General features: G+C 39.3%; 1 protein-coding gene across 1 annotated transcript in view; it reads left to right on the top strand.

Moving 5' to 3' along the window:
* Positions 1 to 23,048, top strand: part of MGAT5 (alpha-1,6-mannosylglycoprotein 6-beta-N-acetylglucosaminyltransferase) — a 384,608-nt gene that overhangs the window by 131,527 nt on the left and 230,033 nt on the right. The gene's annotated exons all lie outside the window — the stretch shown is intronic.

The following is a 23,048-nucleotide window of genomic DNA, read 5'->3' as shown; positions in this document are numbered from 1 at the left end:
ACTCTCAAAGTAGAAGGCAGAAGAATCAAAACATTTATTTAGGCTCCACAGTAACCAACCCATGAACCAGAAGCCCCATTTTGATATGTTGATCAAAATCTTCCAGGCCCAATAAGTACGCCTTGCAAGAGTAACCAGGAGGCTACAGAGAAGCATGATTGCGTAAAGCAAAATCATGCTTCCCCCTCGATGGTAATAAGATTACCCACTGGCCTGAAGTCTTTGTTCAGCTTCCTCCCGTAGATCAGCTCTGCTACTGGCAGCTCCTGCCTCAGCTGTGTCTGTGTCTGTAACTGAAGCTGCAACTGAAACTGACGATGTAATGGTCGCTGTAACTGACGTAACTGTCGCTGGCTCCAACCGAAAAAGGAAAGAGAGAATCTTCAAGCTGTCCTCTCCCCTCTTATAGGGTCTTTGACATCATCAAGCTCCGCCTGAATGACCAGGGCTGATTGGTTCTTGAGTTGGCCCCTCCCCCTAGGGTAGAGGTCAACACCTCCCCTCAGCCAGCCCCATGACTCATCACACAGGAAGTCGTCTGCTTCCCGGCATGCTCCCCGGGCCTCCTGCCCCGGAAGAGCAAGCCACAGTGTCCAGAGGCTCAATGAGGTAAGCTGAGTCATTCAAAGAAAACAAAGGCCATTCTGGCTACACCAGGTTCTGGATAATGGATGATGCTCTCGCACTTTCCCAATCCAATGTAGTGAAACAGGGCTGTGTGCTGGCTCCCATGCTTTTTAGCATGATGTTTTCAGCAATGTTGTCAGATTCCTTCAATGAGGACAAAAACAACATCAAGGTCAGGTACTAAACTGATAGTAAGTTATTTAACTTGAAAAGGCCATAAGCCAAGACCAAAGTGGACAGAGAGTTGGTGTGTAACTTTTTGTTCGAAGATGACTGTGTACTCAATGCAGCTTCTGGGGTTGAGATGCAACGAAGTATGGATTGATTTTCTGCTGCTTGTGCTAATTTTGGCCTGACAATCAGCACCAAAAAAATAGAGGTTCTCCATCAGCTAGCACTACTACACCATCCATATGTTGGAACCATTGGTTACAGAAAATGGAGAAATTCTGAATGCTGTGGATAAGTTCACTTACCTTGGCAGTATACTTTCCAGAGATGTGCACATAGACGATGAGGTTGACATACACTTTGCCAGGGCTTGCTCAGCATTTAGGAGACCCTGAAAAAAAATGTGCGAGAAAAGAGATACTAGACTGCATACCAAACTGAAGGTCTACAGAGTTGTGCTGACCTCATTGTTGTATGCCTGTAAAACTTGGGCATTATACCAGTATACCACTGCCATGCCAGAAAACTGAATCACTTCCATTTGAATTGTCTTAAGGAAGATTCTGAAGATCACCTGGCAAGATAAGGTACTAGGCACTGATGTCCTATCTCAAGTTGAACTGCCAAGCATTCAAACTCTACTGCAGAGAGCTCAACTTGCATGGGCTAGCCATGTTGCTTGAATGCCAAATGTATGTTTGCCTAAAAGACTATTTTATGCAGAACTCACACAAGGCAGATGGTCACATAGAGGTAAGAAGAAGCAATACAAAGAAATTCTCAAGGTCTCTCTGAAGAACTTTGGAATTGATTGTGAGACATGGGAGACACTGGCACAAGACCACCCAGCATGGCGGGCCTGCATCAAAGAAAGCACTGTGCTCTGTTAGCAAAGCAGAATAGCAGTAACGCCAAATAAATGTGAGATGCTCAAATTTAGAGGTATCTCTACTCCAAATGTTCATATGAACTATTTGTGCCTGACCTGTGGTGTAGCCTTCTGAGCTTGAATTGGTCTGATCAGCCACAGTTGCACACACTGTACCTCGCCTCCAATGTAGTGATGTCATTTTGGTCCTCTTCAAGCTCTAAGGACAACAATGAACCTGCACGGATGCAGTCATGGATCTTTTGAACTATATAAGACAAGTCTGTGTCCTCATCTGAAATGCTGCATGGAGTTCTGCTCACTGTTCTTGAATAATGGAATTGAATTCCAGAACATCTAGACAAGGAAAGCTGAAATGGTGGTTCAAATGTCCTTCAAAGATTCATATTTTCAGCATTTCAGTCCACTGAGAAAGATTACTAGTTCACTTCTGATTTAGAGATGGTCTTTTGAAATTTGCTGTGGCCAGAAACATTCATCACCCAGGTGACCCACATATTGATGAATCTTTCTGAATTTATTTCTGCACATCCCTGGATAATAGACATATAATCCACCAATGGTCCTCTCCATAAAGCCTCAAGTTTCACTGGCATTTTTTTTAACATTTTTAGTTAGAGTTTTGAGTTCTAAATATTATTCCTCCTTCTCTCCCCAACTCCCCTCCCCCTTCTCTGAGATGGTAAGCAATCAGATACAAGTTATAGACGTGCAATTATGTAAAACATTTCCCTCTTAGTCATTTTGTATAAGAACACTCACATAAAAGAAAAAAAATGAAAGAATTGAGGTGAAGAATAGGATGCTTCAGTCTGTATTAAGTCAATATTAGTTCTTTCTCTGGAAGCAGATAGTATGCATCATCCTTCATCCTTTTGGATTGTCTTAGATCATTGTATTGCTGAGAGTAGTTGATCAGGGTGGGGAACCTGCAGCCTCGAGGCCACATGTGGCTTTTTAGGTCTTTGGGTATGGCCTTTTGACTGAATCCCAAGTTTTACAGAACAAATCCTTTTATTAAGGGGATTTGTTCTATGAAGTTTGGATTCAGTCAAAGGACTGCACCTAAGGACCTAGAGGGCCACATGTGGCCTTGAGTCTAGAGGTTCCCCACTCTTGAGCGAAGTCATTCACAGTTCTTCCTTGAATAATATTGCTGTTACTGTGTACAACATTCTCCTGGTGTTCATTTCACTATGTATCAGTTAATATAAGTCTTTCCAGGTTTTTCTGAAGTCATCCTGCTTGTCATTTCTTATAGCACAAGAATATTTCATTACAATCATATACCACAGCTTGTTAAGTCATTTCCCAATTGATGGGCATCCCTTTGATTTCCAATTCTTAGACACCATGAAAAGAGCTGCTATAAATATTTTTGTACAAATAGTTCTTTTCCTCTTTTTTTTGGATGCCTTTGGGGTACAAACCTAGCAGTGGCATTGCTGGATGAAAGGGTATGTATGCACAGTTTTATAGCCCTTTGGGCATAGTTCCAAATTGCTCTCCAGAATGGTTAGATTACTTTACAACTCCACTAACAGTGCATTAGTCTCCCAGTTTTCCCACATCCCCTCCGATATCCAGCATTTTCCTTTTTTGTCATATTAGCCACTCTAATAAATGTGAGGTGGTACCTCAGAGTTGTTTTCATTTGCATTTCTCTGATCAATAATGATTTAGAGCATTTTTTCATATTACTATAGATAGGTTTGATTTCTTCATCTGAAAACTGCCATTTATCAATTAGAGAATGACTTATATTTTTATAAGTTTGACTCAGTTCACTGTATATTTGAGAAATGAGGCCTTTATCAGAGGTACTTGTTGCAAATTCTTCCTCCCCTCCACCTGGCTGCCAGTTTTCTGTTTTCCTTATAATTTTGGTTGCATTGATTTTGTTTTTTGCAAAAATGTTTTAATTTTATGTAATCAAAATTATCTATTTTACATTTTATAATGTTCTCTATATCTCCTTTGGTCCTAAATTCTTCTTTTATCCATAAATATGATAGGTACACTATTCCACGTTCTCTTAATTTGCTTATGTTATCACCTTTTATGCGCAAATTATGTACCCATTTTGACCTTATCTTGGTATATGATGTGAGATGTTGTTCTATATCTAGTTTCTGCTGTACTGTTTTCCAACTTTCCCAGGAGTGTTTGTCAAATAGTGAGTTTTTGTTCCAAAAGCTTGAATCTTTGGGTTTATCATATATTAGATTACTATGGTCATTTACTCACTGGAATTTTCTTGACAAAGCAGAGTACCCCCCACACCATATGGAGGCATTGGAGTGGGATTTAAATAGAAAGTGGTTTTATGTATTGGAGATTTAAATATTATTTAATTATGTTATTCAGTAATATTTAAAATATTATTTAGTTTCATTAATTTAAGTAATATTACTATTATTAGTATTATTTAATCATTTTAATATTATCTATAGTAAGGAATTTGAAATTGATTTAATGATTTCTAGGCCTAACTTCTTCCATTTACAAGGTTTGTGACTTTAGGCAAATCACTTAACCTTGATACCTCTTAGTTTTCTTTATCTGTCAAGTGAGGATTATAGTAGGCATTACCTGTATTCTCTGTTGTTCTGAAAACCAAATAAAATGATATCTTTGAAAGCATTCTATAAATGTGAGTCTGCATTTTTTGTTAATTTTATCACTATTGCCTAAGCCTGTGGGGAGGGCTTACCTAATCATCAGAATTGTAGACAGAATGGAAAGATCTTTTATGACTGCTTATCGAGGTAATAGGTCATCTCCCCCTAATAAAACTGGATGGGGCTATAGCCCCCCCATTCCCACCTGTTGTGCTTATGTTGGCCTTTACCCTGCAGGGAGGGAGAGAGAGGGGGAGGGGGAGATTTTACACAATCAGCTAATTTTACAGGAAGAACCTTACCAATGCACTTTTTTTTGGATGTGGGCTTATAATTTCTTCATTGTACATAACTTGGCTTTAATATATGGCCCTAAAAATCTGTCTGAGGCATTAAGAAGTTAAATGATTTGCCCATTGTCACAGAGCTAAGTACGTTTTAGAAGCAGGACTGATTTCCAGGCTAGCCTTCTACCTTCTGGATCTTGCTTGTTGTTCCATCATTTTAGTTGTGTCTGACTCTTTGTGACCCCATTTGGGGTTTCCTTGATAAAGATACTGGAGTGCTTTACCATTTCTTCCTCCAGCTCATTTTATAAATGAAGAAACTGAGGCAAACAGGGTTAAGTGACTTGCCCAGGGTCACACAACTAGTAAGTGTCTGAGCCCAAATTTGAACTCAGGAAGATTAGTCTTCCAACTTCAGGCCTGGCACTCTATCCACTGCACCACCTAACTGCCCCATCTTGCTTATTCTCATTTTTTACATGATAAAAATGATCCCCTGAGTAGTTAGCAGCTTGCTTAAGGCCACAAAGCCCTACAGTGGGAGAGTTAGGATTCAAAATTAGGGTTTCCCCCTCTAAGTATAGTACTCTTTTTACAGTGAAGAAATCCCAAGTCTACACCAAAATGCTTCCCTACATTACAAGATCCATCTACAATTCAAATTCTGGTAACTTTATTAACTGGGTGTGACTTTGGGCAAGTCACAGACTTCCTGAGCCTATTTCCTCATAGATGAAATTGGGAAAATAATACTGGTCATGCCTACCTTATTGAGAGATCTGAATGAAATAATATAGGTTATGTGCTTTGTGAACACTAAACATTCACAGTATTAAAGCACTGTACATATTTCAGTTCTTATTCATTGTTACTATCTAGTTCGTTCTGTTCATAGTCCAGGTAGCATGTAAGAACAATCAGAGAATGTGATTGGTGCATTAAAGATTTAGCTAGATTAATGTGACGTAATTCTATATATTTTAAAATCAATGAACATTTAAATGTCTGTATACACATATGTGTATGTATGTGTGTATACATATATACATACACATATATATGGGGAGGGTGGGAAGGAGAGAGAGAGACAGAGAGACAAAAGCAGAGATGTGTATCCCCAGAAATAACCTTGTTCACTGGTTCTTTGAAATAAATATTAGGTGAGATATAAAGCAAGATTTTTGCTTGCCTAAAGTATTTGCCATTTTGCTAGAAGAGACCAAATGCTTTGTGTAGTACATCAAAATCCAGAATATTGTAGAGCTTCCTGGAAGAGATCTGCAATCACTCAAGGGATTTTGGCCTGTCCATCCACCTAAGAGAGACCAAGTGGGTGAAAAATATCTAAAAGACCAGGTGGATCAAAATGTCTGTTGCCCAAATTTCCCTATACATTTGTATGGATATAGCCCTCATTCAACAGTATTTATATCTATGATAGACAGTACAGATGGACAGTGAGTTGGGGTGGAGTTGAACAGGAGGAAGAAAACATGTTTGATTGCTTTGGGGAAATTGTAAACCTCCATTACTGACTGCAAGTTTCCCATAAGAGCAGAGGACCATTTTTCTTTTTCATTATTTAATTATTTATTATTTTTAGTTTTCAGCATTGATTTTTCACAAGAGTTTGAATTACAAATTTTCTCCCCATTTCTACCCTCCTCCCCACTCCAAGATGGCATATATTCTGGTTGCCCTGTTCCCCAGTCAGCCCTCCCTTCTGTCACCCCATTCCCCACCCCATCCCCTTTTCTCTTACTTTCTTGTAGGGCAAGATAGATTTCTATGCCCCATTGCCTGTATATCTTATTTCCTAGTTGCATGCAAAAACTTTTATTTTTGAACATCTGTTTTTAAAACTTTGAGTTCCAAATTCTCTCCCCCTTCCCTCCCCACCCACCCTCCCTAAGAAGGCAAGCAGTTCCACATAGGCCACATGTGTATCATTATGTAAAACCCTTCCACAATACTCATGTTGTGAAAGACTAACTATATTTTGCTCCTTGCTATCCTATCCCCCTTTACTCAGTTTTCTCCCTTGACCCTATCCCTCTTCAAAAGTGTTTGTTTTTGATTACCTCCTCCCCCTATCTTCCCTCCCTTCTATCATACCCTCTTTTTTATCTCCTTCCTCCTCCTTTCCAGTGGGGTAAGATACTCAATTGAGTGTGTATGTTACTCCCTTCCCAGGTCAAATCCAATGAGAGCAAGATTCATTCATTCCCTCTCACCTGCCCCTTCTTCCCTTCCTACAGAACTGCTTTTTCTTGCCACTTTGATGTGAGATAATTTACCCCATTCTATCTCTCCCTTTCTCCCTCTCTCATCCCTTAATTTGATTTTATTTTTTTAGATATCATCCCTTCATATTCAACTCACTTTGTGCCCTCTGTCTCTCTATACATGTATATTCCCTTCAGCTACCCTAATACTGAGGTCTCATGAATTATACACATCATCTTTCCATGTAGGAATGTAAACAAAACAGTTCAACTTTAGTAAGTCCCTTAAGATTTCTCTTTCTTGTTTACCTATTCATGCTTTTGTTAATTCTTGTGTTTGAAAGTCACATTTTCTATTCAGCTCTGGTCTTTTCACTAAGAAAGCTTGAAAGTCCTCTATTTTATTGAAAATCCATATTTTGCCTTGGAGCATGATACTCAGTTTTGCTGGGTAGGTGATTCTTGGTTTTAATCCTAGCTCCATTGACCTCCAGAATATCATATTCCAAGCCCTTCAATCTCTTAATGTAGAAGCTGCTAGATCTTGTGTTATCCTGATTGTGTTTCCACAATACTCAAACTGTTTCTTTCTGGCTGCTTGCAGTATTTTCTCCTTGATCTGGGAGCTCTGGAATTTGGTGACAATGTTCCTAAGAGTTTTCTTTTTGGGATCTTTTTCAGGAAGTGATCCATGGATTCTTTCAATTTCTATTTTACCCTCTGGCTCTAGAATATCAGGGCAGTTCTCCTTGATAATTTCTTGAAAGATGATATCTAGGCTCTTTTTTTGATCATGGCTTTCAGGTAGTCCAATAATTTTTAAATTATCTCTCCTGGCTGTATGTTTTGGTCTTCTTTGTCACCAAAGAAAGATTCCAAAGTCTGAGGCTGAATCCAATATTGCTTCCTGGCCATGTGCCCAGCCAACTACTTGACCCTTGAGTTTTTCGTCAGGGTATGATTGCTTGTAGATTATAGAGTACTTTGTCCCAAGCTTGAGGACTTGAGCTGTTGTTTTCAGAGGTACGAAGCAAGTTCTGCCACACCAGCGCTACTCCTCCCTCTAGAACCGCCAACCCAGACTGGATTCAGATCTCAGCTGGCTCTGCACTCTTGCTCTGATTGGCCACTTAATTCCTCCCACCAGGTAGGTCTGTGGCCAGAAGCAACTGCAGCTGCAATTCTGTAGCTGCACCACCTCAGCTGCCCCCAAGGCAGTGGCCAGACCATGAACTCCTTTCACTCTGTCCCAGCAGCTTTTCCCACTAACCTTCTCTATTGCCTTTGGTGTTTGTGGGTTGGGAAGTCTGGTAACTGCCACAGCTCACTGATTCAGGGCACTAGGTACTGTTCCACCCAGCTCCTGGGCTGGTTGGTCCGGTGGCCCACACTGGGTTCTGCTCTGCTCCACTCCCTAGCCCCATGGGATACACCTTACCCAGCGACCATCCAGGCTGTCCTGGGCTGGATCCCTGCTTCCCTCTGCTATTTTGTGGGTTCTGCAGTTCTAGAATTTTTTCAGAGCCATTTTTATAGGTATTTGGAGGGACCTGGGGGTGGGGGGGAGAGCTCATGCAAGTCATTTCTATACTCATAGTATCAGAATGGTCTGTCATATGTTGGGTAGAACCCCCAAGTTTAACTTTTTGGAAACAGAATAGTCAGGTTCAGATGAGTTTCAGTCTACATTGTTGAAGAGAACCCCTACATTGATGAGATCACAGGTCCCTTTTGAATTTTGAAATTCTAAATAGACAGGTAAGCATGCCCTGCCCAACATCGTGAATTGGTTCTGTGAAAATATGCCATTAAGTGAAACAACTTGAGTTACTTCCATGATAGAAATGATATAAATGGTGATAGTGGCTAATCAGTGTTATAGCAGGATTTTGAAAACAGTAGGTAGGGTTTAGTTATAATATGTTGTGATGCCAGTGGATGGACTGGCCTTAATTTCAGGCCTACAAATGTGTGCTGTGCAGCGTATTTAGACTAGTGCTATCGTATAATTCTCTCTGCCATGAACCCTCAATTTCCCCTTCCCCCCCCCCACTAAATAGTATTTTATTTTTTCCAATTACATGTAAACAGAGTTTTCAACATTCACTTTTATAAGATTTTGAGTTCCAAATTTTTTTCTTCCTCTCTCACTTCTCCCCTCCCCAAGATGGCATGCAATTCAATGTAGGCTATACACGTATAATCTTATCAGACATTTCCACATTAGTCCTATTGTGAAGGAAGAATCAGAACAAAAGGGAAAAACCACAAGAACTGTATTTCCCTCCATCCTATGCCCCCACCCCATTTATTCTATTCTCTCTTTTCACCCTGTCCCTCCTTGCTTCTAACTATCCTTTCCCCCAATCTGCTCTCCCTTCTATCACCCCCCTTCCCCTTCTCTCATCCCCTTCCCTTCCTACTTTCCTGTACAGTAAGATAGATTTCTATACACAATTGTGTGTATATGTTATTCCCTCTTTGAGCCAATTCTGATGAGAGTAAGGTTCACTCACTCCCCCTCACCTCCCCCTTCTTCCCTTCCACTGTAAAAGTTTTTTCTTGCCTCTTTTATGTGAGATAATTTACCCCATTCTACCTCTCCCTTTCTCTTTCTCTTTCTCCCAGTACATTCCTCTCTCAACCCTTAATTTTATTTTCCCCTTTTCTTGAAATGGAAACAGTCTACCTGGATTTAATTGATTAAACTAGATTCTACTTATATACACAGGTATTGGAACAAGTATTGGCTGAATTCACTATGATAAAGAGCAAAATATAAGTAAGCAGATATACAAATGTATTCTTTTTTATGCAAATGTATTCTTTCTTGTTAGGCCATTAATAATTTCTCCCAAATCATACTGTACTACCATGAACATGTTATAAAATTATCATTATCATATAGTCAGAGTTAGACTGTTTCATCCTTGTTTTTATTGGGAGGTGCTGATGGGAAGAAATATGAAGCACAATTGTAATATCACTGAAAAGGCATTGGACCTAAGTGTCTAGAATCAGAAGTTTTCAGTCCAGCTCTGCCATTGACTCACAGAGTGATGGTGATCATGTCACCTAATCTAGCTGTTTCTTCATCTGCAAGATCAAGGTGATAATAATAGAATCACAGCTAATGCCCTCCTCCCTGCATCTTCACTTCCATGGAAAACAACTTACCAGGCTTGCCCAGTGACAAACCCAGGCAGAAAATAGGTTCCTGTGTTCTGCCCACCATATCACACAGTCTCTTTTTATACCAGTCTGAACCATTAGAATTCAGAGAAGTAAGTATGTTCCCCTCTCTTACTGGCTGATTTGGAAACTTTTGGATTAGAAAGATACTAAAGTTATATTTGGTTTTCAAGTACAAGCCAGAAACTGTTGTCAAATCCTCTTATGTAAGGAAGAGATGAGAAGCTCATGCCTGCCCTAGCTACCACACAGGTTCACGAGGATCCAATGGGAACGTATGTGAAAAGAAATACAAATATAAATAAAAATTTAAGGCATCATTATTACAGGAAAGACAGATGGGCTGGGGGAGATTCTAACTAGAAATTCTGTTGCCTTTTTTGTTGTTGTTAAAAGGAGGAACTGAGAGGGAGCCAGGGTACCAGTGAAGTAGCTTCTTTTTCCCAATGAAGTGTAAACTTCTGAAATTAATCTAGGAGGTCATTTTTTTAAAAGACTTTTTAGCCGATAGGCTTAGTTACCAGGCAGGCAGAAACAGCTCTGCCAACTTGGAAACAGACCATATGGATCTCTTCACAGAAGTCCCCAAGTCCCAAGCATGAGTGCTTGACAGCAGCAAGTATGTTGGAAAGCACCCCTGAATGGTGGCAGCAGGACACCTCAGGAAGGGCATTAGAATTGCTGAATACCAGCCAGGGCTGTCATTGTCCCATGCATAATATAATATTGGCCCCTGCACAAAGGTAGGGATACAGGTACATTTACATGTTGTATTTTAAGGGAAAAATCACTATCACTTCGTTTTACCAAAATTTACCACTGAGCCACACTATTCATCATCCTACTCCCTTTCTTTAACAAGCTTCTGACAACACCCGAAATGTATCCGTAGCATTGGTTTTTTTAAATCCTTTTTATAGAAGATTATTTCTTAGAGTTTTAGATAGTTCCCCCAACCCCAATGACCTTTTGTCATTGACGCCACTTTCTCTTTTCTAATGATCAAGATGGTTCCACAAATGGAATTTTAACCCATAACATTGTGTTCATTTTAAAGTGAAAACACACTACTAATCTCTACAGCCCTAAAACGATCTTCCTTTCTCTAGTATCTCAACGGTTTGTCCACAGATGCCTCAATTCATATTCAGCCTTCAAATTTCCAGGACCTATTCCTAAGTTATCATGGCCCTAGGACTCTTATAATCACTCCCTTATCACTTCTACCAGCAGCTTACAGTGGGAGGCTTCTGAGTGAGGACCAGATTGGCTCAGATGGTTCAAAACTCTAAGTCTGGATATTTGACATTTGCATATCCCATAAATTTCATTTATCTAAACTCTCCACATCCAAGGTTATTTACTGCTGGCTATTTCATGTTATCAGAAATTGGGAAGACATATTCAGTATTAGTTTTAAGAGTTTGTGGTTTTCTTTTTCAGTGGTGGGTAGGGGGTAAAAGGGAGAAAATATGTTTTTGTCAATTAAGAAGAGAATTTTAAAACAGAAACTGGACACCAGCTCAAGTGTTCTGAATACCAACAACAAAATAAATAATTTCCTAACTGATATCTAAGGGACTCAAAAATTACTTAATAAAGCAGCATGACTACTTCTAATTTATAGGAAAGGGTTACAGAGGCCCTGAGAAGCCAAGTTGCTTGGACTAGATCACAAAGGAAAACAAAAGCCAAAAAGAAAACTGAAGGCAGACATACATTTTCATTAAGTATTCACTGCTGGCAGAGCCCCACCTATCTGAAATACTGAGGGAGTCATATTCCTGATTCAGTTTTCTCACTTCTTGGCATTATGGATTCAGAGTCCTGGTCCCAAGTTGGCTGGGCTACCATTTGCTAATTAGTCTCTGGCATTGAGATTCTTTCTCCTTGTTGAAGATGCTAGTCTACAAATCAACAGGCACAAAAGGAGATCAAGGCTGTGAGTAGGAGACAAATTCTGGATGATGCTTCAAATAGCCAAATAAAAAAGTAAGATAGAAAAAAACCTTCCCAGGAAGAAACTAAGCATTAAATTAAGGAAGAAAGTGAATCTGATGTTAAAAAAAAAACCACAATAAATCTAGAATACCTGATCAATCCGGAATTAAAAGGCTAATGAAACTAATTCTTTTAGTGCTGAAGGTAGGTGGAAAACCACAAAGAAATTTTAGGGACTACATGAAATAATGTTTCTAAGGAGGCATTCTGGTTGAGGTGGAAGGATCACACAGGATTTAAAGTAAGAATATATGAATTTAAATTCTGGCTGTGCTTTGTAAACTGTCTCTGGGGCTCACTCACTACCACCTTGCACCTCAGTTTTCTTACTAGTAAAATGAGATGTTGGGCTAGAATGATCTCAAATGCCCCTGAGAGGTATGAATGGGTCAAAATTCTAAATATTCTAGAATCCAGATAGCCAGGAACCCAAGGCAAAAGTTAAAAAAAAAGTTACTGGGCAATAATGAAAACAGTTGTCAGAAAGCTGGTGCACTTTCTTCTGTTAGAAGTAGAGCAGCCCTCAGGACAGAGATCATTGACTTAGGATTCTATGTAAAATTTTGGTTAGTGATTTAATAAGCTTGGTGTTCTGATATCCCCTGGCGATTTTCAGCTCTGCCCTAGTTTGCAGCAGACATCAGATTAGAAGAATGATTCGGGCTGCTGCTGGCAGACCCAGTGACAGCGCTGAAAAGTGACTACTGAGTTGAAAAGAAAACACTCAGGGAAAAGGCCCAGTGGCCTGAGGGTATCTAGTGTCTGAACAAACTGCCCCGAGCCTGAACAGCCCCTGAGGGCATCACTGCATTGTAGCACACCAGAATAATGAGGACCTGGAATTTTCAAGAAATAGCTGAATTATTTTTTCTGTATTCTGTTTACTATGGTAGAAATGGTTAAAAGAAAGTAGAATCCTGAGTCCTGGATAGAGAGCTGGTAACACTTGAGTTCGGGTTCTGTTGCTGATACATTCTGTCCCTGTGACACTAAGTAACTCAATTAACTCTTCTCCTTGCTCTAGGCAACTCTCTTAAGGATACATAAATTACAGTGCTCTGATAGAGAGAACATCCTCACCAAGGAGTTCCAGTCCCTAAATCTTTTCCAATTTAAAGATGTCAAACTCAGTTCTACAGAAAACTCACTAATTCCCAAAGTAAATTTTTGTTTTGCTTTTCTCTACTTATTTGTTGGACAGAAACCGCAAAGTGTCTCTTGGCTGCCTATGGGAGCAGGACGTGGAGATTCAGAGAAACTAAGTTAGATTAAAGTAGGAGGTCGAGGGTCAAGTTTGCAAAAGAAAACAAGTCAATGACACAACTAAAATTTGGTGCATTATAGGCATTAATATGCCATTAAAGTTGTGTAGGGGAATCGGATTTCTGGAGATGAAAGTACTATATAAACTGTATAGCATACAGTGAATAGTCTCAGAAAATAAGAGCTTATTAAAGGACGCTGTCAGTCTGGAAAGAATGAGTAATCTTACCATCTTCTGGTTGGAGATCTGTTCAAAGTGATATTAGTGACATCTCAGACTACACTTTTGTTTAAAAAGGTGGGGCATGGGGGTGGGGGAAGCTGTCTAAAAAGACAAACTACAAGCCAGCTCAAGGATTTGATTTAATAGTCTACTGAAACTAGCTTTGATCCTTACCTGTGTTAAAGACACTTAAAAAGAAAACCAAACACATTAGCTCTCCAATCAATCCAATTGAAGGCTTGCTTATGTGTTCAAGTTTATGGGAGATGCTGTGGAACAACAAGAAATAAAAAGCATAGTCCCAGACTATTTAAGGAGTTTATAATCCACCTGGAGAGACAATACTAACATTTGTGAAACAATACAAGGTGCTATGTAATTGATTACTGAATCTTGTGATAAAATGATGGGAATTATATAAATTTAGAGAAGGAGAAGATCACTGTAGGCTGGTCAAAGAAGCCTTGGAGAATGGTAGACTTCCTCCTAAGAGAACAAAGAAAGAGGAAATTCAAGTCAACAAGCATTTAATAAAGGCTTGTTATATACCAGGTGCTGTGGTGACTGCTGGGAAATGAAGCCATATGTAGGAAAAAAAAAACAGCTCTTTTTATTGTAGCCCAAACCTGGAAACAAAAGGGTACCCATCTCCTGGGAAATGGCTAAACAAATTATGGTACATGAACATAATGGAATATTACCAGTTTGTAAGAAATGATGAAATAGATCATTTAAGAAGAAGAGGCATCTATGAAAACAATATACGATAGCCCCATGATTATAAAGAAAATGACTTTGAAAGACTTTAGAACTCTGATCAGTGTACTCACTTCCTGCCAGAAAGGTGATGGATTTAAAATGCAGAATGAAATATATATTTTTTGGACATGATTAATATGGGAATTTTGTTTTGCTGGACTACGCCTATTCCAAGGTTGGTTTTTTTTATTGTTTAATAAAAGGGAAGGGTTGGCAGGGAAAAACAAATGTTTGTAAAAATAATATATATGTATACATGCATACATGTATATATATGTGTGTGTATATATATATATATATATACATATACATACATATACATACATATATATATATATATATGCATATATATATATATATATTTTTTAAAGGTTTCCAATAAAAAGAAACAAGTAGGACTTGAATTGAATCTCAGAAACAGAGTAAAATGTGGAAGGGCAAAACAGGCCCCTCTAGAGTCACTCAGTGTAAATGACTACATTATTTCTCATTCCCTTTCCTGAATTAGGAGGGCCTTCTGTGCCAGAAAAAGGTTCTACCAGCTAATGGAATATGGGAATAATTTAAGGGAGAAGGCTAACACTCAACTTTGAAGCAGGTTCCTTATATTGTAGCGCATATGAAGTTCATTCAAGTGCACAGTGATATTATTGTATGAGAGAATAAGGGTATGGAGTAATAGTTATGTACACATGAGAAATAGTTATGTACGTGTGAGAAGGTATAAAGTACTTTGGGAATTCAGAGGAACAGAAAGACCACTTTCTGTGAAGGATATTATTAGATTTCATTTAGTAGGTAGCATCTGGGCTAGGCCTTGAAGCATGGATTAGATCTGAATAGACTGAGAAAGAGAGGAAAGACTTGTGCCTGGTGTGTTCCATCTGTACTGGTTGCCTGAATTTTTTCCCCTTGCTTCTGCACAGATAATGCAAATATACATGTATGCACACACACATGTGCGCGTATATATATGTTTATACACATCTAGATATACGCTATATATGTATATAGGCACACATATACACACAGCATCTATGTTTGTGTATGTACATATACTACGTGTGTGTGTGTGTGTACCGCACCTCTATCTTATTTCTTCTGACCTGAAACTCTAAGATTTCCCTTTACCAATCCCAGTATTCCTTTAACTCTGCTTCTTCTCATTGTCTTCAACCTACTAGCCCTTTAAAAGCTGTCAATTTCATCCTAGTTCTACTCAGAGCTACCTAGCTAACCTTTACTTCTCCCTAGCAGTGACATTTCTGAATTAGTATGTCTTTCTAAATGTTAGTGTTCTAAATACTTAATTATAGTTCATTTCCTCTGACATTACCAAGAGTCGACATATCCTCAGACACAAAAATTACAGGCAGTTATCTCCAGGGATGGAGTGGAATCAGCTCAAAGGAGAGCCAATTGTTAAATTTTCAGTGCTTGGTCAGTTACATTTTGAAAACAGGCAAATGCTACCAAATGGGATTTGGTTTACTGTTTTGTTGATTGTCTAGACTTAGGAAATGATAAAGAAAATACTGATGTGGATTTAGTTTAAAAGTGTATTCTGCTTACATTCCTCCCCACCCCTAAAGGTTGTTGTTTAGACATTTACTAGCACACCCCTCCTTGACAAACTTTGTCATATTCTATTCCTTCTAGAGGAGGTGAGTGAGAAAGGAATAGAAATGTGAAATGACAAGGGCATTGTGTGGTTAGCCACTGAAAACTTAAAAAAAAATTCAAATACAAATACAGCAGACATTTATTAGGCACCTGTTGTGTTAGATGCTGGAAAAAAATAACAAGTTTAGATAAGATACTGGTCCTTTCTCTTAAAACTTGTATGGTATGATGCAGAATGTGTGTGTGTGTGTATGTGTGTGTGTGTGTCTGTGTCTGTGTTGTATAGGGGCAAGTGGGAAACACTAATGTAGATAATTATAACATGCAATACATTGAATAGGTGTTTTAGAGAACCACACAAAAAGAACAATATGAGAACTAAGAGGGTCTGTGTTTATGTGATGAGCCCTTTGATGTGAAAAGCTATTGCAGCATCTTGCAAACAGAGGGTGCTTAATAAATGTTACATCTCATCATTAGTGGAGATCATGGTAAACTAACATAGCTCATACAATGATTTGTACCTCTGTAGGGAATAGAAGGGACCTGGGGGTAATTTCATCCACATCTCTTTATAGAAGAGGAGATACACCAGGGAGAAAGAGACTTTTAGAGATCACGGTGTTAGTTAGCAACAAAATGAAAGCTAGGAAATAGTTCCCTTGACTCAAACACAGTCCAGTTTTTAACATTGCACACCTTCCCTCCACCTACACTGCTTCACCTCAAAGCATTCTTTTTTTCTCTATATGTAGCATTGCCCTCAATTCTGTGGAGATGGGAGAGCTGGGAGAGGAGGATACAAGAAATACAAGACACTATACTATCCATCTTCAAGCAATTTATAGTTTATCTGAATATGGAAATCATGTTCCCAAACACATTCATGGACCCTGGCAGAGTAATTCTCAAAAAACTCACAGGGTTGTCGTGAGGATTAAATGAGATAATTTATGAAAAACACTTCGCAAGCCTTCAAGTTCCATATAATTGTTGTTGTCGCTATTATTAATTAATTAAGCAACTAGGTGGTACAGTGGATCAAGTGCTGGACTTGGAGTCAGGAAGACTAGTTCTTTTCCTGCTTTGGGTACTTTTCAGTTATGGGGCCGTGTGCAAGTCATTTAAACTCTCCTGCCCTCAGTCACTTCATCTATAAAATGGGGATGATGACACCTACTCCACAAGACTGTTTATGAGGACCAAATGAAAACATGTGTGCGAAGTGCTTTGCAAACCTAAAGTCCTACATAAATGCTAGATGTTATCATTACTTTTGAACAGTTTTTGAAGAAATGTCCTCTTCTTGGAGTGGAAGTAGGAGGCCTGCTAAGTGAAGATGGGGAAGCCAGATGGAAGTCTGGTAGGGGTGCTGAAATAGAATGGCTGTGATGGGAGTAATGGGGGTGGGGAGAGAAGGGAGGGACAGTTCATAGGAAGGGCCTTTTTTACATGCTTGAATAGTGATGTAAGCAGAAATCTATGTGTTCTCAAGCAGTATTTGCCTCCTCCCATTTTGTCTTTGGTCATTGGAAAGATATTTTTGATATTATTGTGTGGGATTGTAAGAGAAGAGACATCCCTGTGACATCTCTCTTGTGGACTTTGGAGATTCATTGATGTATTCCTTATCTGAATGGGAGATGGGCATCTATTTCTTTAGTACCAAAAGGAAAAGATGTGTGTTGGGTTCAATGCAAAAGTTGTTTGTACAGCCAGTTTCAGTTGTATCTAACTCTTAGTAGGGTTATCTTGGTAAATATACTGGAGTGGTTTGCCATTTCCTTCTCCAGCTCATTTTATTGTTGCAGAAACTGAGGCAAACAGGGTTAAGTCACTTTCCCAGGGTCACACAGTTAGTGTCTGAGACTAAATCTGAACTCAGATTTTCCTGACTCCAGGCCCAGCACTATATCCACTGCTCCACTCAGCTGCCCATTCAATGTAAACATACAATTTACTAAGTCCCTTCTATGTTCAAGGTCATATGCTAGGTGCAGGGGATACAATGATGAAGCAAGATATTAGTTGTTCGCTGTTGTTTGTCCTTCATTTTTGAAGAGGACCAGTGACGTCGATGGTGATGTCTTGACTTGTATGTGAATTAGATTTAAGTGAGGCAGCTTCACTCCCTCTTCCAGTGGCAGGAAAAAAGTCAAGATGACTAGTGATGGCCTGGAATTCAGTAGATGACTTTAGCATCTTTGATGTTTAACCAAGCTCTAAGCTTCACCCGACTCATCCCTGTGGCTCCATAAAACTATAGCATGTACAACAGCCAAACATCAGTAAAACCATCTCAGCAGATGGGCTAAACCAGGTTGAGAGAGTAACTGACTGGCCCCAGACCCACAGGTGAGTTAGGAGGGTGTCTACCCCAAACATGTAAGGATTTTCCCTGGCAGAATGGGTGGATGAGAATAATTTGTTCCAATGGCCATGAAGGCAACCAAAGCAGGCTCTGTGGAATGCTTCGAGCTTGGTTGGGATATTAGTATATTTACCTGGAAACTTAGAAGTCATTTAGAAGTTAAGTGACTTGCCTAATATTTTATCTTAGTCTGTAGAGTCAGGATTGATAAAGTGGAGTAAAGGCAGGCACTGAGAGTTTTGCTTAGAGAGATAGTTTGATTAAGGCAATTTTAAGGGAAATTATTGCATAGAGAAACTGGATTGAACCAAGCTCAGAAGCTTATATAGTGGTCCAGGTGGAGGCTTTGAAAAACATAGTCCAAACTAGATAGATACCATGTAAGAAAAATTAGGAAGATTTGGACTGGCTGCTAATGATAGGTGAAGAAGCAGGAGGAGGCAAAAAATTACTCCAAGGCTGTTAGTCTGGGAGAAGGGAAAGAATTGGAGAAAAGTTATAAAGTAGTTAAAATTATATTCTTTTATTTATGTAGAATCATAGAGTTAGTGCTGGAAGAGACTTTAGAGGCAGGAAAACAGCATGATGAATAGAGTGCTAGGATCCAAGTTCAAATTCAGCTGCAGATGCTCACTTGCTGGGTGATCCTAGGTAAGTCATTTAACCTTTATCTACCTCAGTTTCCTCAACTGTAAAGTGGGAATAATAATAACTAACACCTACCTCCAAGGGTTATTGTGAGGATCAAATGATTGCAGAATGCTTGATGTAGTGCCTGTCACATAGTAGGCACTTAATAAATGCTTGTTTCCTGCTTTCCTTCCTTCCAGAATAGGAAACAATAGGATTTGACCACTGATAGAGGGTGAGAGAGAGGGAGGAGTCAAGGAGGATGCTTAAGATGCCAGCCTGGGGGGACTGGGAGGATGGTGGTATCCCTGACAGCAACGGGGAAGGGCAGTTCCTTACTTGAGAGCAAAAAGTGTTATTGGACATTTAGATAATCGTGGCCAGACGTAGATTAACAGTTTCTAATGATGGACGGGGAGAATCATACCCTGAGCTATTACTGGTCTGTCTGGCAGAAGACCCCATGAGACTCTTGGCACTTAATGCAGCAGAAAGGATAACTTTTCTAGAAGACTCTGGGGCTGTAATATGTGACGACAAGACAGCTCCTTAACCTGCTGTTGCGTGAATTCCATTGCCTCTGGAGCCTGTGATAAATAGATAGCTGTTTTGATGATCATTTGATTAAACTTTTTGTTGATAAGGGTTTGCTGGCACCATATTCATCATTGGACTCGCTTTACCACTGTTGTGGGATGAGGATTTCTCTCACTTGAAGGGTTTTCTTTTTTTCCTTTGAGGGTGGGGTAAGATAACTTTGTATTCCTGATAGGAATTGAGATAGTTTCTAATGTTACTGTAGCTGAGTATGTGGTAATGGAGAGGGTAGTAAGAATTTATAGAGCACTCTAAGGTTTGCAAACTGCTTCACAAATATCACATTTTATCCTCACAGTAACCTCAGGGGAGATAGATGCTTTTATTGTTATCCCCATTTTACAGCTGAGGAAACTGAAGAAATCAGAAATTAAGCGACTTGCCCAGGATCACATAGTTAGCGACTAAGACCAGATTTGAACTGGGCTCTTCCTGGCTCCAATTCTAGTGCTCCATTCGCTGCACTGTACTCTTACCTAACTGCCTTATATTTATATAACAGTTTCTATTGATTTAAGAAAGGAATCTTGTCCTTCTATGTCTGCAGAAAGTTGGAATACTCATTGCTCAGGCTTATGCTTGAAGCTCATCTTCTGTACCCCAGAGGTGTCAAACAAGTGGGCCAGGACTGGATTAAAATGCAATTTGGAATATTTAACAAAATAAATCAAATACAGCAGAACATTTGGTTGTTGTTGTTCAGTCGTATCTGATTCTTCATAACCCCATTTGGGGTTTTCTTGGCAAAAATACTGAAGTCATTTACCATTTCCTTCACCAGGGCATTTTAGAGATGCAGAAACTGAACAGACAGGGTTAAGTGACTTTCCCAGGGTCACACAGCTAGTAAGTAAGGCCACATTTAAACTCAGATCTTCGTGACTCTGCTTGGTGTTCTTTCCACTATGCTACCTAGCTGCTCACAATAGAACATAGATAATGTTGATGTATGGTTTTCTAAGACTTTATTCAACCAGGGAATCCTTGTGTATGATTTGGTATCCCCCTTTTTTTCTATTTTAAATACAATACTCTATGCCAACCCATTACTCTATACCAACAAATAATTATGTGTATACTAGAGTAATTTAACATGAGATAGGTCCCTTGACAGTTTTTCCAACAAACTAACATATGAACAGGCATAGAAATAATATTATTCTCTTCCTGTGTTCTCTAGCAATTTGTACCCTTAATCATCCCTACCCTCCCTCATATCTTCACTATTTCTCCACCTACTGATTCCTTCCCCACTGCCTTCAAAAATTCTCAAATCTACCATCCATCCTTAAAGCAAATAAACAAACTTCAGTAGACCTGACCATCACGTCAAGCTGTCATGCTGTTATCTCTTTTTCTCTTCCCAACCAGACATCCCCAGAAGCTGACTACATGCTCATTGCATTTACTTTCTATTTACTCCTAAACCCTTTGCAGTCTGGTTTCTGACTTCATTACTCAAATGAAACTGCTTCCTCTAAAGTTATCAGCAGACCGTCTGCCTCATTTGCAGTATTATTGACCACCATCTCCTTCTGTATAATTTCTCTTCTCAGGGTGTTCATGACACCACTCTCTTCTGATTGTCTTTCTTACCTATCTGACCACTCCTTTTCTGTCTCCTTTGCTGGTTCATCCTCTACATTATGCCCCTCTAAGTGGGTATTACTCTAGGTTTTGTCCCGGGCCTTCTGCATTCTCTCTTATTAACCTCATTAGCTCCCATTGTTTTAATTATCATCTTTCTGCACATGACAACCACATCTATCTATCCAGGCCCAGGTTTTCCACTGAGACTCAACCCAGCATCACCAGTCATTGTACATTACAAACTAGATGTCTCAGAGATATCTCATACTTAATATGTCTAAAACTGAGCTCATTATCTTTTCCCCAAAATCTACCCCTATCACTATTTTCTTTGAAGATACAGTCATACTTCCAGTTTTTCAGGTTTTTAACCTTGGCATTATCCTGAACTCATTCATCATTGTCACATGTATCCAATAAGTTGCCAGATTTTGCCATCTGCCTCCAAAAAATCTCTCGGATCTCGCCCCTTTTTTCTGCTCCTATAGTTACTCTCTTAGTTCAGACCTTCATTATCTTTCACCCAGATTATCACAATGGCATCCTAATTGATCTTCCTCCTTCAGTTGCCTCCTATTCCAGTCCATCTCTATACTGTACCAAAGTGAGTTTCCTTAAGTCCGGGTTGACCTATGATACTATTCTGCTACTCAGTCATCTCCACTGGCTCCCTTTTGCCTCTAGGAACAAAAAACCCACTATGTGAGTTTTAAGACCATTTACAGCCTGACCACACCCAGCCTTTCCAACCTCATTAGGCATTGCACCACAACTGGCACTTTACCATATAGCCAAACTGGTCTTTTTTTTCTCTACTCTTCCTCCATGGTGCTCCATTTTTCATCACTGTGCCTTTCCTTCTTGTCTAGAACCAGCTTCTTGCCTCACTTTTGTTTTGTAGAATCCCTCTCTTTCTTCAAGGCCTTGGCAAGGAAAAGGGCTATCTCACTGTAAGAGATTGGGGCATGATGTCATGGAGTTTTAAGGTAAAGAAAATAGGAGAAGAGGAATGGAATGAAGGTTTTAGGTGATAGAACAGTGGAAGATAAAAGTCTAAAAGTAGATTGGTACCAAATTATTGGGGGGGTGGGAGGCAGTACTGAGGGAGTTGGTAAACGTTCTGACACTAAGTGAAAGGAGACTGTGGTCAGCCTGAAGTGTAGTCAGTCGGATGCCTTAATGGTACTTGCCTTCTGCTTTTTAGGAATGATTAGGACCACATGTGAGGCTTGTCTTTATATCTGTGTTCTCTGTTATAAACCTACAATGCACTTTATATATAAATTGTTATTATCATTATAGGTAGTTCTTTGATCAGACCTGAGCCCATCTATACCAACTCTGCTGGTGCAATATTATGAAGGAATGTCATGTCCTGGGAGACTCCTAGAATTCATAGTATGGCATCTTATCCTTAGGTCAATAGTACTTTTGGTTTTCCGCTGTGTGCAGTCTTCTTCCACAGATGCAAGTGGTGATCCATCTATACTTTATAGTCTTAGAGAGTTTCGTTGGGTTCAAAGAAGTTAAACAGCTTGCCCGTGTTCACTTAGCTAGTAAATATCAGCCTGGGAATTTAAACCCAGATCTTCTTAACTACTCTAGCTAGGTTACAGGGTCTGTACTTTATCCTTAGGAGATTTTAATCACCTCTCTATACTTTGTGTGTTACAATACTAACTTATTTATTATGGTAATCATTCATGCTTGGTCTATAGATCATCGGGGATCTCTAGCCTGTCTTTTTAGAAAGGGCCTTCCTGATTGTTAAATTTGGTATAGTTGGTTTGTGTTGAAGTTTGTTATTTCTACACAGAATCAAAACACAAACATTTATTATGTACCTGATACTGCGTGAGGTGCTGTGGATACAAAGACAAAAGTGAAAATTCAAAGAATAGATGCTGCTTTAAGGCCAGACATGAGTCTTATTTAAGGACTTCATAATTTGTGTGACATAATTTGAAAGACACTAAAGG

The sequence above is a fragment of the Trichosurus vulpecula genome, chromosome 2 (assembly GCF_011100635.1).
Source record: "Trichosurus vulpecula isolate mTriVul1 chromosome 2, mTriVul1.pri, whole genome shotgun sequence".
Classification (NCBI taxonomy): Eukaryota; Metazoa; Chordata; class Mammalia; order Diprotodontia; family Phalangeridae; genus Trichosurus; species Trichosurus vulpecula.
Note: the sequence above shows the minus strand (reverse complement) of the source record. Positions and strands in the feature narration are given on the sequence as shown.